Below are 16,345 nucleotides of genomic sequence, written 5' to 3'. Positions count from 1 at the left end.
AATACGGACAATACTGTCACAGCATATATCCCAGTTTTGCAGTCACTCATAAAATTTCAAACACGTAATTCTGCAAGGTAATATGGTCGCTACTTCAAATCAAAACTATTTTCAGCGTTCTCAGTTAGCAACCCAACCCTGCAGGATTAACGTTGATTGCTAGTTAATATAGTAATGCTTTGCTTAAAGCACGTGATATTCGTATATACCGTCAACCAAACGGGACACTCCTTTCAAACCGTCCTGTCATACTTTACAGCCTTTCTTTTCTTTGTAAACTCTTCTTACAATAGTATTAAGCCATTATTTTCTTAATTAATTCACACCAAAGATGACAAAAATAAAAATTACATTCACCTTTACATGTCACGAGTACCCTCGGTAATGATAACAAGGAAATATGGCAGATATCCAGTTGTTTAAAAAGCTTTCTTTTTATATTATTTGAACACTTAGACGCAAATGCTGCCATTCCGAAAGGATATACAGTATTGATACAAAATTCCTTTGCTACCCAGAAATACGATGTAAATGACACCAAATAAGTAGAATTTTACGAATTTTGCGCAGGAACCAAGCACTTCCGGTTACCTGTCCAGACACTAGAGAACTACAGTGGTGAGCTTTGTAGTCACCTGGACTTATGTTATTGATTTACTCTTTTTATTTTTTAATATATGAGCAAATACAATGAAAATGAAACTTATAAAAGGTAATAAATTGTCTCAAAGCAATGTTTCAGATTTTGATGAATCGAAGGTGTCTTTGGAGACAGAGAGAGAGAGAGAGAGAGAGAGAGAGAGAGAGAGAGAGAGAGAGAGAGAGAGAGAGAGAGAGAGAGAGAGAGAGAGAGAGAGACAAAAGCCCACTAAATTGACCCTATCCTATCCCCGGTCAGAATCGAGAGAATCCTGGATTTTTTCTTTAAACATCAAGTGGGAGTTTCAGAGGATTGTAGCTGTCAAACTTGCAAACAGCTGATTTAAGATTGATTGGAAAGCTTTCTCTTTGAATGCAAAAGGGGTGCGTTCAACATGCGCTCACACGCGCATGCACACGTACGTGTGTAAATGTCCCACACTTATCTCTCAGCATCCATACATCCAATCTCCGGGGAAAATTGGGGCAAAAACATATGCAATTTGTTGTTGTTGTTATTGAGAAGAAGAAGAACCCTGTTCATATGGAACAAGCCCCATAGATCCTATCCCAGATGAAATTGAAATTCAAGATTCCAAAGAATCGTTCTCTTGTGATTCTGATGGCCATATTTCATAAGCGTCATAACATTACTACAAAAAGCTTGAATTAATCAGTTGTAAACTGTCAGGCACGAACCTGAATGGAGAGTCATACCTTTCAATAATTTGAGGAATAGAAGCCGGGTCTCACTAATCGCTATCGTTTGCCTCTCAGTGGGCGAGCAGATCACCTGTGGTCACGGTTGTTCCCTTAATTCAAACAGTATGTCGCATATTCGTGATGCTCATTCAGGAGGGGGTATTCGAGTAATTATGTGAATTATAGAATGAATGATGAATTAAGTGACGAATTCAAGAAGGGCATAGATTACCACCATCACCCAGCGAGAAAAACAGTAAGTGAATTATAATTTTTCGATATTTTTTAAAAACATCAAAGCCGACATTTCAGTCTTCCGTATTATCTGAGTCCAGCTATGCGATTTCCCACACTTTAATTTTAGTTTATTCTTGGATCATAATCATTGCTTGACCGGATCCTTGTTTTATTAATAACTTCACTTTGTTTGAGTTCTGCATTTTTGCCTTGTTAGCCTTACTACATCGCAACTGCCAAGTTGGGAAGTGACATCGAACAGATTCCCGAATTCTCTCTCTACAGATTCAGTATGATTAAATACATTTACCCATACGTATCTGTGGATTTGTTTCTTCGTAATCATTATTTCAACATGCACCTACTATCATACTTTTTCAGTCTGGGAATTTAGAGCACAATAAATCGAGGTAGTCGGATCCTTGCCACATTACCCGAGATCGAAAAGGACTGCGTCTGTCTGTCTGTTTGTCTGTCTGTGGTGGTCTTTGGTGATTTAAAGAGTTATCCACATCAAATCACGTACTCCCTCCCTCATCCCTCCCCCAGCCCAAAAAACCCCCTCCACCTTCGTCGCCTTGCTACACTTACGAAAAAAAGTTCTGCTATGGACCCCCAACCACAAATAGGTTCATGAGCCTCAGAATAATTGTCTGAGAAATTCAGAAAGTTGATTTTTGAAAAATTTTGCAAGTAAAGTTTAAGAATGACACAGTGGCCGTCCAGCTCCGAAGGGTTTCCGGTATACAGAATATTTTTGAAAACTGCAGAATTCTAGATTCCGTGACCACAACACTCCATCGAGGGACACTTGCACGCTATAGCCAATGGTTCACCAAGCATATGAAAGCCTACAGCAACGACAATATTGTATAGGATTGTAAGAAAGACTAACCTGAAATGCCTTCTTTACCAAAGTCCTCTCCTTCATCTCGTGAACATTTGTTTACAAAAACGTCCACTTCCAAAGACGTCCACTACATTTCGTGTTTGGCGCTACACTGAGTCCTCCAAAAGGGAGGAATAGGAATTGCTCTGACCAATCAGAGGCCTACACCATAAACAATGTTTTTAACGCCTCCTTTCATTGGCTGAAATCGTTGGGTTTTTGGCAAAAAGGCTTCTTAGACGACTTCCCATTGGCTGGAGACGAAAACCCATTTTCTTTAAAGATTATTTTTGTACATCCAGTATTAAGTAAAAATAAATTATTAACAGGCAAATAAATGGATATAGACACGGTGAATAAAATATCTGGGAATATTCTACAAAATTCAATATGATAATGGTTAAAGTATGCATATATTCAGTTTTTTAATCGTAAAATGAAGATCACGTCTGAAAAACCTTATTTATTTCAGAAGATCCAGCAAAACACTCGATGTGGAAGGCATCTAAATCTCTGCCATTGCAATGCAGTAGTCAGCCAGTGCCTGCTGGGGATTTGATAGGGGCTTGGGGCAGTAGGCCTAGGGGCTTAACTCCTGAGGCTTTATAAGTTATATTATGATCTATATCAAATTAACACAAATACACACTGATGTATAACTGTAGAGTAAAAAGTTAGGATAAGCCAACCCTGAACAGCTAACGTGTCATTTTCTAGCATCAGGTTTAATACATTTTTATTTAATTGATTTATCGTTTATTTGTTAATTTACCAGTTATACTAAAAATTGATCTCCGCTCTTTTATTTCCCTTTTACCTTCTGCTACTGCTTTCGAATAAACACCACAGTAGCTATTCTTTGAAAGCTTGAATTTTAAGTAAATTGCTACTGTGGTGCTGTTCCATATGAATAGGGTCCATCCTCTGAATAATAATAATAATAATAATAAATATCACAAAGAGAGATTATGAACTACAAAATTACAGCAGAGCACGATATGCCTTTCCTGGATCCCCAAAGAATAGAGGATATCAAATCACTTTGTCACAGTTGATGTCGAAACCAGAATTTTAACAAAACCTTTACGTTTTATGTACTTACAAGTTCAGGAGAAATTGACGGCTATGGAACGTAATCAAAAATTACGAGAGGAGAGAGAGAGAGAGAGAGAGAGGAGATGAGAAGAGAGAGAGGAGAGAGATAGAGAGAGAGAGAGAGAGAGAGAGAGAGAGAGAGAGAGAGAGAGAGTACAGTTTTTATAAATAAAGTTTTCTATATAATATTATTTCTGCCTTGATAGAAAACGATAAAAATAATTAAATGGTAAACTATAGTAATTTTGTATGCCTAGTTTGTAAATTTCAAAAATCAAATAAAATCACTATAAAAATAAAGATATTTATATTATTATATGACGAAAAGACGCTGCTAGTAATACCAAAGAAGATTTATGCTTCAAATTAATACTAAATAAGGGGTAGAAAGTGCTAGGAATACCAAATATAAGATTTTTTGTCATATAATGTTTTGTCGAGATTGTACGCTAAAGACATCTATTGAGTGCTATGATAATCTTCGGATGGAGTTTGGTTGTTTGAAGACGAAACTATTATACATTGTTTCAGCAAGACCACGAATAAATCCTGGACCGATATATATGACGTAATATAATGATATAAATTATAAAGTAAGTAATATATATATATATATATTATATCTATATATATATATATATATATATATATATATATATATCTAAAATTTAATCTTAAAAAGGGTTACGTTTTGAAGAACGTAAAATGTTTTCGAGAAAGTGACAAAGTTTGTTCTGGTAACAAACAATGGCTGCTACTTGTCCGGAAAGGAAGCGGGATTGTCAACATTAATGGAGGCTTTAGCATGCAATTAAAGGCAAAGGACGACGTAGCCTTTACGAGAATCAATTAATTAAAAGGGTTAATTGATTCCCGTGAGGAATACTTTGTCATTTTCGATCAAAAAATGAGCCAATATTTTTTGAAAAGGCCGAAAAATCTCTCGTTTAAAAGTCATAAAAGTTGGTATTTATGAAACATCAAGAGTATTCATATCAAACATCATGAATCATTTAAATTTTATTTTAATGGAAATATTGCCATTTTGGAGATATATTCAATAAAAGTAATTGTTTTTGGTTGAAAGTACGTTTCGAGTTTGCTAAAATTCATGGAAATTAGAAAATTGAGGTTGAAATAAGTCGGGATTTGTTACTCAGAATTACCAACATTAAAATTCCAGGATACGATAGGAAATCGAGGAGCAGCCCTGGGAATATGAACAATTACAATGGAATGATATATATTGTAAACGGATGCAATTTCCATCAATTTGCATATGAATTACATCCACGTTCCCTCCTGCAAAAAAGCTGAAAATACATTTGCACTTGGTAAACCTGTTTCCCATATCAGTATAACTATAATTTTAAGTATTACCTGACATATTTATTACTATTTTTCTCTATATGATATTGATATAGAGGATATTCTAACTTCATTACAGACCTAAGAGATAATTTAATCTATATAATCTTCGAGAAACTCGAAGGACAAATAATCGCTCTTTTAGGTTATAAGTTTTACAAAAATCTCGTATATACAGACCACTACCTTCAAGATGAAATACGTTAATTTATGGAAATTTATGCTCTAATGGAATGCGTCATCGAATTAGGTATTAGAACGTTACCAGTGATTGTTTTTTTTTTTTTTTTTTTTTTTTTTTTTAATCATTTAGCCAGGAGAAGACTTAGAAAGAATCGTAGTGCTGACACCCTGTAAGTACAACCTGTAACCCTGTAGCCAGCCATACAAACCCTCGAAAAAATTACAAGTACGAACCGAAAGAAATATATAATTTATGTTAGGGTTTAAATAAGAATATAAAAGCTTCTCTGTATAATGCACCTCAGTATTACAACAAATTAGATAATAATTATATGTGGAGTAGTCAAATCTTGTTGGTAATTCTAGGGCTGTGAATGTGTTACCAGAGCCCGTTACGTGAATTCCCTCGTACAGTTCCAAGCATTTGGCTTCAAATACTATTTTGCTCGTCACAAATAGGCATAAATAATTGAATATATACTTTACTTTTTTATGCAGTCAATGCAATTACTTATTCGGCAATTTTTTTATCTCTCCTCACTATCAAAAGCACAACAGCCGCATGCATAAGTTGATGGAACCATCAGAATGGAGACATCCTTCCTATTATTCATTTGTCAAATCGGAACCGCAATTGTATTTGTCCCGAGACTTTCTCAGATGAGATTTCCCTCCGGAAAAAAGAAGACGCAACTTCTTTGCGAATCTGCTTTTTCCCCTCAGTTCATTCATTGTCCTATTATCGTCTTTTATTTATTAGCACACAAATGTAGAATCAGCTTTGCTATGAAACATAAAAACAAAGGAAACCAAAGCCTATTTTCATTTATCACTTTTCGGATTGTAATTTATTTGATTTAATTTTCATTTATTATCCGACCTTGGAAACGACCCGAACTTTCATAAACAAAGACAAGATTGGTTCTTCTATATTAACCAATATCGAAAGTATGTAGCATTGTTATTTCTAAGAACCTCCATGATTAGTGCGCATCATAACAAATCGGCTTGGAAATGCTGGCGGTCTAGAGCAGAGGTTCTCAACCTGGAGAAGGCAAAGGGTCTGTCAGGGGGGATGCGTTCCCAAGGGTCTGGGAGGAATGTGGAAGCAGACCTTCGATGTGCTTTGGCAAAGGATGCTGCTTGGCTGACTGGACTAGCTGATGAAAAACAGTTTCGGCCATCTCATTCATTCTCTTTGCAACTGATGTAATGATAATGCATTTTGTTTTTGCAGCTCAGTACCTAAACCTTAAAATGTACTATTTTTTTTACGGAATTGTTTGTGTTTACAAAATTGGTTGTCAGGAGAGTTATGTACTTACTTCCCTTCAGTAAGTACTTGCAAATATACACATATAATGTTTTTATGGGTTTGTTTGGTTTTCCACTTTATACAAAGTGAAGGGGTAAATTACTGACATTAAAAGTACCAAAGGGGTAAGTGGGGAGAAAAAGGTTGGAAACCCCTGATCTAGAGTTAAAGAAGGAACCCACTCATTTATCAGGAAAGTAGTGCCAATGGTTACGACAAAGATCTGACCTTTAGCTTTTATCTGTGAGTTGTTTGACCTACCGATCATTTTGCCATAGTAAGTAAATGTCAGTAGCAAATATTTTCTCTCCACGACTACCTGACAAATATAACTCTCAGTGGCTAGGGAAATCAACTAATTGGGAGCTGCTAAACAGCGAATAAAGAATTTTAAAGGTCTGCTGAAACCAAACTAAACCTTAACATTCAAAGAATGAAATTCAAAACAGATAAATATACAACCAAACCATGGCTTGAAAACTCATACTGACAGATCTGGACCAAGAAAAGTGAGCAGAAAGCCAATATACTCTATACTCAACAGATAACTCTCTAATCTATAATCTTTTATTTGATACATATCTGACTAAAACGCAGCGTGCCCGTTACTGAAGCTATTACACTTCTTATGGCAGCAGCAAAGACGAGGGAGCATCTGTTACGGCCGGTAATTTTTCCTTGAAAGCAAAGCTTACTACAAATGGAGGGACATTTACACCCACTAAAAACGTACTTAATTCTGTACTTTAATGGGATTAGATCAATGTTCTGGTAATGTGGAGGAGAATATATCATAAGCACACAAAATAGAATAGAAAACAAAAATGAAATAAGAAAGTGTAATAAAATCACGGTTTATTGGAAGTATTTCATAAATATTCTACGGAATATGTATTTTTTTTTTTTTTTTTGTTTTTTTTTTTTTTTTTTTTTTTTTAATCTGATTAGGGGTCAAATTTAATCCCCCAAAACGCTTCTTTTTCCGTGAAAGATATACATCAATAGGAAGGGGATTTTCAGACCTTCATTTGTCCTGAAATACTCTGAATTTAAAAAAGAATAAAATTCATATGTAAATCAGCATAGTTGTAATGGCTTCATTGGTTATAAGCCCGAGGGGCAATTCTTGCATAATTTCAGGATGTAGTTCATAAAAAGAATAAATAAATAAATAAATTAAGAAAAGTGAAAGCAAATTGACAAATCAAGAAGTCACTGTAATGACCTAATTCTATAATTCAAGTATTTGCAGTCCAATATTTTTTTTTTTTTTTTTTTTTTTCAGCGAAACGAGACATCTTTGCACAATTTTGCTCTCCGCTTTAAATAGAGCAAAGATCAGATACACTGACATTTGTGAATTATGGAACCGTGAAAACAATGAAATTCGCTGAGAATCATGAAGGAAAAATTAGATCAAACGAATCAAAGAAAGAAATATAAACCAGTCCTGAAAAAATATATAAACATCGGACGTACAAAAAGAAATAGCGTATTCCGAAACATCTTTGTTCAGATAGAAAATCGATGTACTATATCGTTCTGAATAGCCATGGAATTAAAAGATAAATAAACCAAACTCGTAAAGCTGTTATCCAAGAGAGAGAGAGAGAGAGAGAGAGGGAGAGAGAGAGAGAGCGAGAGAGAGAGAGCAGAAGAGGTTGTTTTGTGAGCGGATAGGGAAAGAAGAGAGGAGACCCTGTTTTCCCGCATGAAATGGCCAAAGGGCTAATCCGCTTGAGCCAGAAATATTCTTTGCAATCACATAACGTACGAGAGAATTGGTTCCAGCCGATATCAGTTCCAGCCCCCTTGTGACCTCGTTACGCTTTAGAAATCTACTGGTTAATTTCCAGTGTTACAAGATTCACTTGGCATCATCACACAGAAAGAGAGATGCCGTTGTAACTTTGCCTTAGAATCTCTTTATTCGCGGAAACTCGCTATTGAAGAAAATTATACATTACTTTTAACAAACAATACATATAAATGCATATGCTCGTATGTGTGTGTATGGAATAATCATAGCCACAGTTACCTCTCCGAAGTTCCTTGCGCTTTTTTGCATACACTTATCACGACAAGCATAAGAATCTATATAAAAATCGTAACGAAGCCTTTTGCCTGTTTTTAGAATGACAGCTTCTCTGTCTTAGAATACGCAGCAGATAGCGATGACATTCAAAACAGAAGAAGAATAATCTAAAATCAAAGGAGAAATATGACAACAGTTAAAATTTGATACCAGATGGAGAACTGTCCTGACACAGCACCGCCCTTAACGTGGCGACTGACGAAGCCCTTGAGAGATGAAAGAGTCAAGAGATCTTCAGCACAAATGGAATTATCATTCAGTTTCGGGTTATCATAGAAATGGCAATGTTCCCCACACAATAGGAGAGCGCCATAAATCGTATTTGCGCTTCTATTACTTCGCATGTCGTGGATGTTTGAACATCCGAGCTTTATTTTTTTTTGTTTACTTTTTTTTGACGCTCGTAGATGTTGCAGTTAGTAATGTCGTTCTGTTCAACTTAGTATGATTACTATTCTAGCTTTATTTTTTTTATTATCTTTGTTTACTGCAGATTTTTTGCTTGTACTATCTGAGATATTTACACATCCTTTATAATCTTGCACTCATTTTACCATCCACATTAAAAAACCTTCAAAATTATAACTCACACCTCGGTGGTGCGGGTTCGATTTCAGCCATTCCATTGAGGAGTGAGAGATGTGTATTTCTGGTGATAGAAGTTCCCTCTCGACGTGGTTCGGAAGTCACGTAAAGCCGTTGGTCCCGTTGCTGAAGAACCACTGGTTCCATGCAACGAAAAAGCACAATACAAACAAACAAAATGATAATTCGTTGATCCAAGACTGCATTCACATCAGAACTGCATTATGGTCCTCTGATTCAGTTGCTCATTCACCAGTTTCTCTCTCCACTGACGTCCATTTACGATCATAAATCAGGACTTATTGGACCGTTGGAACGGCTCGCATAGTCGTCTAACAGACTCTCTCATATCACCGGGAAATGTTGCATTAAACCTAAATGAAATTCAAATACCATTGGATAGAGCATTCTTAAAGAATATCATTTATGGGCTGATAAAGTATATTTTAAATACCCACAAACACATACAATATATATATATATATATATAGATATATATATATATATATATATATATAATATATGAATATTATAATCCAGAATTATGTAAAACCCATCTGTAGTTTTTATAAAATATATATTACTTGTACCGCCAAACTTATAGCTTTCGGCAATCAGCTGTGGTCTTGGTCACTAAAATGTGATATATTGCCTTGAGGAACTGACATATGGAGCACAGACTTTTCTTGTGATTACGTTTGAAACAATAAAGATTAGGTAACAAGTTAATCAACTATTATTATGTATGAACAGGTGGTTGAGCCCTCGTCCTTTCCAGAATTCGTCTTGATCTTCGTGGAGGAATGTTTCTGTTGTCAACTGCTTGTAGCTACTATGCTGGTTGGGTGGTTTGTTGGAGAAATGACCTGTGTCGAGGAAACAAGAGAGGAATCTTCAGTATCATCATTGGCACATACACTCCTAAAGTTTGAAATTTTCCCTTTTCCTTCACAAATAGCTGTATTATCTGCAATTCCAGTATTTCCTGTAAAGGTCTTGTTTAGGGAAATTAACACCCCTTTTAAACCGTTAAAATTTATTGTGTGGTTTTTCTCCCATGTATGTTCCGTAATTGCACTGTATGAACTTCCTCTTCTACAAGCAACAACGTGTTCTTCCCTTCTCTTGTCAATGAAACGCCCGCTTTCTCCCACGTAGCATTCATTGCAGTCACTGCAAGGTATTACATATACCACTAAGCTCTCTCTATTTTCCGGGTTATTTTTAATGAGCTTCCTCTTGGTTGTACTGTTATACTGAAACACTATGTTAAAGCTGTTCTTTTTTCCCTTAAGCTCTCTATAGAATATTGATTAAGCTCTTTTTTATATGGAGGAGAGAGAGATGCCTTAAAAATCCACTTTTTCAATTGATGTCATGTGGAGAGTAAAACATCGATCTAGCTCTAGATAGAGACTGTAGTATAAAAAACTTTAGGTAACACAGTTTAGTAAAACTATCTATCAAGAAATTTATTTCTGAGTTAATGACCTAGGGATCACATATTCGGTATGCTCGAGAAAAAAAATTGGTTAACTTATAAATAAATGAATATATATATATATATATATATATATATATAGTATATATATATGTGTGTGTGTGTGTGTGTGTGTGTGTGTGTGTATGTGTGTGTGTGTGTGTGTGTGTATAACTGTAGGAAAACGTGTATTGAACGAGACCTTTCTTGGGCAGGTCCAGTTCCCATAGCTGCAAAAGATGTGTATTGAACGATACGCTTGTAGGGCAGGTCCAGTTCCCATAGCTGTAGGAGACGTGTATTGAACGATACTCTTCTTTGGGTAGGTCCTGTTCCCGACTGTATTCCGTGTCTGTCGGAAATGTGTATTGAACAAGACGCTTGTTGGGCAGGTTCCCAGTTACCCAATAGCTGTTGGGGAAGGCGTTGTATGGAATGATACACTTGTTGGGCAGGTCCAGTTCCCATAAGCTTGTTGTAGATCGTGTATTGAATGAGGCACTTGTTGGACAGGTCCAGTTCCCATAGCTGTTGGAGATGTATTGAATGATACACTTGTTGGACAGGTCCAGTTCCCATAGCTGTTGGAGATGTGTATTGAATGAGACATTGTTGGGCAGGTCCAGTTCCATAGCTGTTGGAGACGTGTATTGAATGAGACACTTATTGGGAAGGTCCAGTTCCCATAGCTGTTGGAGACGTGTATTGAATGAGACACTTATGGGAAGGTCCAGTTCCCATAGCGTTGGAGAGTGTATGAATGAGACACTTGTGGACAGGTCCAGTTGCCCCATAGCTGTTGGAGATATGTATTGAATGAGGAACACTTATTGGGAGGTCCAGTTCCCCATAGCTGTTGAGGACGTGTATTGTATGAGACACTTATTGGGAAGGTCCAGTTCCCATAGCTGTTGAGATGTGTATGAATGAGACACTTATTGGGAAGGTCAGTTCCCATAGCTGTTGGAGATGTGTATTGAATTGAGGGGACACTTGTTGGGAAGTCCAGTTCCCCTGGCTGTAGGAGACATGTATTAAATGAGACGCTTGATGGGCAGGTCCAGTTCCGTTGTGGTAGATGTGTATTCAACGAGAAATTTGTTGGGCAGCACCAGTTCCCAACTGTATTCCATGGCTGTAGGATATGTGTATTAAAGAAGACGCTTGTTGGGCAAGTCCAGTTCCCGACCGTATTCCTCCGTGGCTATATGGCTCTCTCTCCTTCAGGGACATGTCTCTCTCCGTCTGTTCACTCAATTTGTTAAGTGCAGAGGAGGGAGGGAGACATCCCGACCTTGAGTTGTATTTGGGGTCTTCCACTCAGGTGTGATCTTTCTCCCGCTGAGCAAACAGGAACCCCCCCATAAACCCAACTGTTCCATCCTCAGGTGTGTCTGCCTCCACGGGTGGGGATCTGCAGCAGGTGTAGCATTTGCTGAGTCTTCCCAGCACACCGAGTATCCAGGGACTCCTTCTCCATCTGGCTGCAGCCCTGGTTACACATGGGATGGAGTCAAGGATGGACCACGATTTGGTCTTGCCTCTGGGGTACGCGGCACCTCCTCACCTGGTTTACACCCAGCACGTGACGATGGACACCCCAGGGCTGCAGTGCAGGCTATTTACCCCCTCCCCCAGGTTTTGCTGTCCTCACTCCTCCGCCTGACTTTGAGTGCCCAAAGAGGTCGCCTTTGGATCTTCCACCTGTTGCCATCGCCATGCCTGCTGCCCCTGTTCCTGCCCGTGGAAGTGCTGCCGCTCCTTCAGTTTCTCCTGCCCAGGTGGAGCTGGGGCCCACTGCCCCCGCAGCCACCCCAGCTCAAGCCTGGATGGGAGACCTGTCTGTTGTCCTGAGGAAGCTGGCAAAGAGGAAGTCAAAGAAGAAGAGGAAGGTGTCGTCATCTTCTTCTTCGTCTTCATCTTTGTCGTTGTCTTCTGCCACCTCTTCCCCTTCTACTTCCAGGGCCCCAGCCAAGGAGAAAGAAGGTGGCTTCGCCCCCCCCCTAAGAAAACTCGCACAGAGACTTCTAAGGGTCTGTCTCACTCCGGTGAGACAGGTGGGCCTTCCATGGGTCCTCCCGTTCCTTTGGGAAGGGGGCCAGTGTCTCCTTCCTCAGAGAAAGACGGGGAAAGCAGGGGTACCAGCTACCACTAGTACCTTTGCTCCCGGCTCTAGAGGTTTTCCCATCTCTGGACCGGGAACCGTCTCACACGCTCGCCAGCAAGCGTCACCGAGCGTACCGTCACAAGGTCCAGACGGCTGAGTACACTCACCATCAGGACCCAGGCACGGAGTGGAAGGATGGTAAGAGTTGCTCAGGTGACTCTCGTCAGACCGGCGATCACTCACGTAGTGATCAACCAGTACCCAGGGTTGACATGACGGTCCCATTAGACCGTTCACGAGGCGAGGTTGGGAAGAGGTCCCCCAGGTCTCCGGGAACAGCTTCAGCTGCTTCTGGGACGGTGGCGCATCGTGAGGACGGTGCTCGCTTTCACCGCATTAGTGGACACTACCAGTACACCCGACCGTCGATCACACCAGCATGATAAGACGGCCGCACGGCTGGTAGCAGCTCCCCTGACACACGAGACCAACGCTACCGTCTCTAGTCAGTTGTGGAGTGCATACTCCGAAAACCACACTGAGCAGGCGACAGACATTTACCTCTTTCCAAGTACCACATCAATCGTGTGTTCACTATTTTTCCATGATCTTACACAAACAAGATGTCAATGCAAAAGGACGATAATTTTCTGTCTTGAATGGATCTTTTCCAGGTTTCACGAAGATATATTCTCGGTAAATTCTGTTAATAAGGCTTATTATGAAAAGTCTGGTATTTTCAGGAGTATGCTTAATCATTGAATATGTTATATCATCCAGTCCAGGAGCTGATTCATTACATTTATTCAAGGCTGATTCAGATTCTCTAAGAGTAAAAGGAGCATTATATTGCTCATGTCTTATTATATTAAAATCAATTTCGACCTGTTCCATTATCCGTCTTTGAGCTGAATAGGGTCTATCATCATTTTTCTTCGCAACATTAGCAAAATGATTAGTAAACTCATTTGCCACTAACTGGGGGTCTGCGACCTCACAACCATTGATCTTGATAACTGGAGGTTGACAAGGAGTGAACTTGCCTGCTATTTTTCTGACTCTTCCAAACTAGAGTCAGAGGAGTTTTTGAATTTAGTGAAGATATGAAGATCGTCCAAGAATCTTTCGCGCTTTTTTCATTTCCATGCGAAAATGAGCTCTTGCTTTTTGGAATTCAACATGGTAATACTCACATTTTCGTCTGCGGTATCTGGTGAAAGCAGATCTCATAGTTCTGTGAGTTTCCTGGCATTTATGAGTCCACCAAGGAACTGGCCGGCGGATAAATATGCCCGAAGTCCTAGGTATAGATTGAAGACCAGCCGAGAACATTATTGTATTCAAAAAGTCAAGAGCATCATCTACACAGGGATAGTCATCAGCAGAGTCATCTATTGAGCTGTGCTCCTGGAATGCTGCCCAATCAGCTTTACCAATGTACCATTTAGGTAGCCTTGAAGATGGAGGGCTTGATGCTACACTCACCACTATTGGGAAATGGTCGCTGGTAAATCTATCATTTATAGTTCTCCAATTAAAGTCAATAAGACAGTCATCACTACATATAGATAAATCAATAGCTGATAACATGCCTGTTTGAACATGAAAATGTGTAGACTCCCCAGAGTTGAGAATCCCCACATTTCCATCTTCTATGATGGAACCTAAGCATCTTCCTCTTTGATTGGTGACGATGTCACCCCAAAGAGGTTTCTGCTATTCATATCTCCCAAAATAACAAAAGGACATGGTAACTGTTGAATAAGAGATTTAAATTCATTGATGGGGAAGACTTCGTTAGGTGGTAGATAGAGAGAGCATACTGTATATTTTCTTTGCAAATGGATCTGCACACCTATCACTTGCAATGCTAATTGGATACTAATAGGATTTTGAGGGGTGTCATTTCGAACATACAAAACGACACCACCATGGCTTCCAATATTTAGATTATAGGTGGAGTGATAGGATGTATACTCTCGTGGGCTGGGGCACATATTATTACCAATCATGGTCTCCTGCAGAGCTATACAAACAGGAGACACTTCTGATATGAGCAGCCTTAATTCTTCCCATTTAGCTCTTAATCCTTGACAGTTCCACTGGAGAAATTAAAGAATTTTAATTTCCTTTAGAGGTTGTAAGATTAGAACCTCTTTAAGAGCTTTCAGCTTACAACCTTGCTCTTTTTTTTCTGGAAGGAGACTGATTGTTTAAGGCTGCCTTCCTTTTAAGAGGGTTATCAGTCTCAGGAACAGCAGACAAGCTGGTGTTGCCTGAGGAGGGGTGTGAGGATCAGATATTGGCGCATCCTCCAAAGCATTTAGAGCTGGTCCAGCCTCCAGAGAGGCGGAAGTGCCAGGTATACCTGACACAGCCTCCAGAGAGGCAGGAGTACAGAATCCACTTGTTCTGCTTCCATAGAAGCAAGGGTGCCAGAAACAACTGTCACCGCCTCCAAAGAAGCGGGAGTGCCAGAATCAACTGGCACCGTCTCCGAAGAGGCAGGAGTACCAGAAATCAATGACACGGCCTCCGAAGAGGCAGGAGCACCAGATATCACTGGCACAGCCTCCGAAGAGGCAGGAGCACCAAAAATTACTGGTGCAGCCTCCGGAGAGGCTGGAGTACCAGAAATCACTGGTGCAGTCCTCCGAAGAGGGAGGAGCACCAGCAACAATTGGTGCTGCCTCCTAAGGGGCATGAGTACAGGTCATCACTGGTTTTCTATTTAAATTATCCTTGGTAACATTTGTGTTTCTTCTTCGGTTGGCAGCAACACTGGAAAAGAATATTCCTGGTCTAATGTACTGATTCAACACTCTCTCTTTTGCCTCTCTAAATGTAATACGTTCAGTTACCAATAATGTTTTAATTTCTTTTTCCATGATGTATACATCACAGGTAAGTGAAGATGATGGATGATTGTCTCCACAATGTATACATCTGGCTTGTTTATTACATATGCCGTGCTCTGGTTCACTGCATTTGACACAAGTGGCGGGTTTGCCTTGTAGTTTCTGTCTACAGGACCCCAACATATGTCCAAATTCTTGGCAATGAAAACATCTCCTCGGTCTTGGGATATATTGTTTAACCTTGAAACGTAACCAGGCTGCTTTCACTATACTAGGCAATCGGGTGAAATTGGATGTAACAATTAAATTGGAAAGTGGGACAAGAACTCCTTTTATCTTTTTCATTCTTTCAATTCTTATTATACCTTGATCTTTTAATTCTTCTACGAGCCTTTCTACAGGGTTTATGTCATAAGCTGGGGTGCATATATCATTCCCTTGGAGTAATTCCAAAAAGCATGTACTGCACTCTAGTTTAACTCCTCCAAGGTGAGATAATGTTTCTAGCTTGTCACTTTCTTTTGCTGAGGCAGATTCCACTGTCAGCTTTCCTCGCCCCTCTGAAGAAATCTTAGGCTCTCGGCCACAACACTTCACAATATCTCTATGTACATTAAAAATGTCACAACTAGAGTCTTCCAAATTAAAGGTCAAATGTTTATCATATGAGTTTTCAAATATTCTGGGTTCAATTTCAGATACTATATTTTTGCTAAATTTCCCTTTACTCAGTACTGGAGTACAGGGTTTCAGTGTAATTACACTGGAAGGTTTGATTGGTTTTTCCAGAGG

Source organism: Macrobrachium nipponense, chromosome 30 (genome assembly GCF_015104395.2).
Source record: "Macrobrachium nipponense isolate FS-2020 chromosome 30, ASM1510439v2, whole genome shotgun sequence".
Taxonomy (NCBI): domain Eukaryota; kingdom Metazoa; phylum Arthropoda; class Malacostraca; order Decapoda; family Palaemonidae; genus Macrobrachium; species Macrobrachium nipponense.
The sequence above is the reverse complement of the archived record's forward strand: the minus strand, read 5'-3'. Positions refer to the sequence as shown.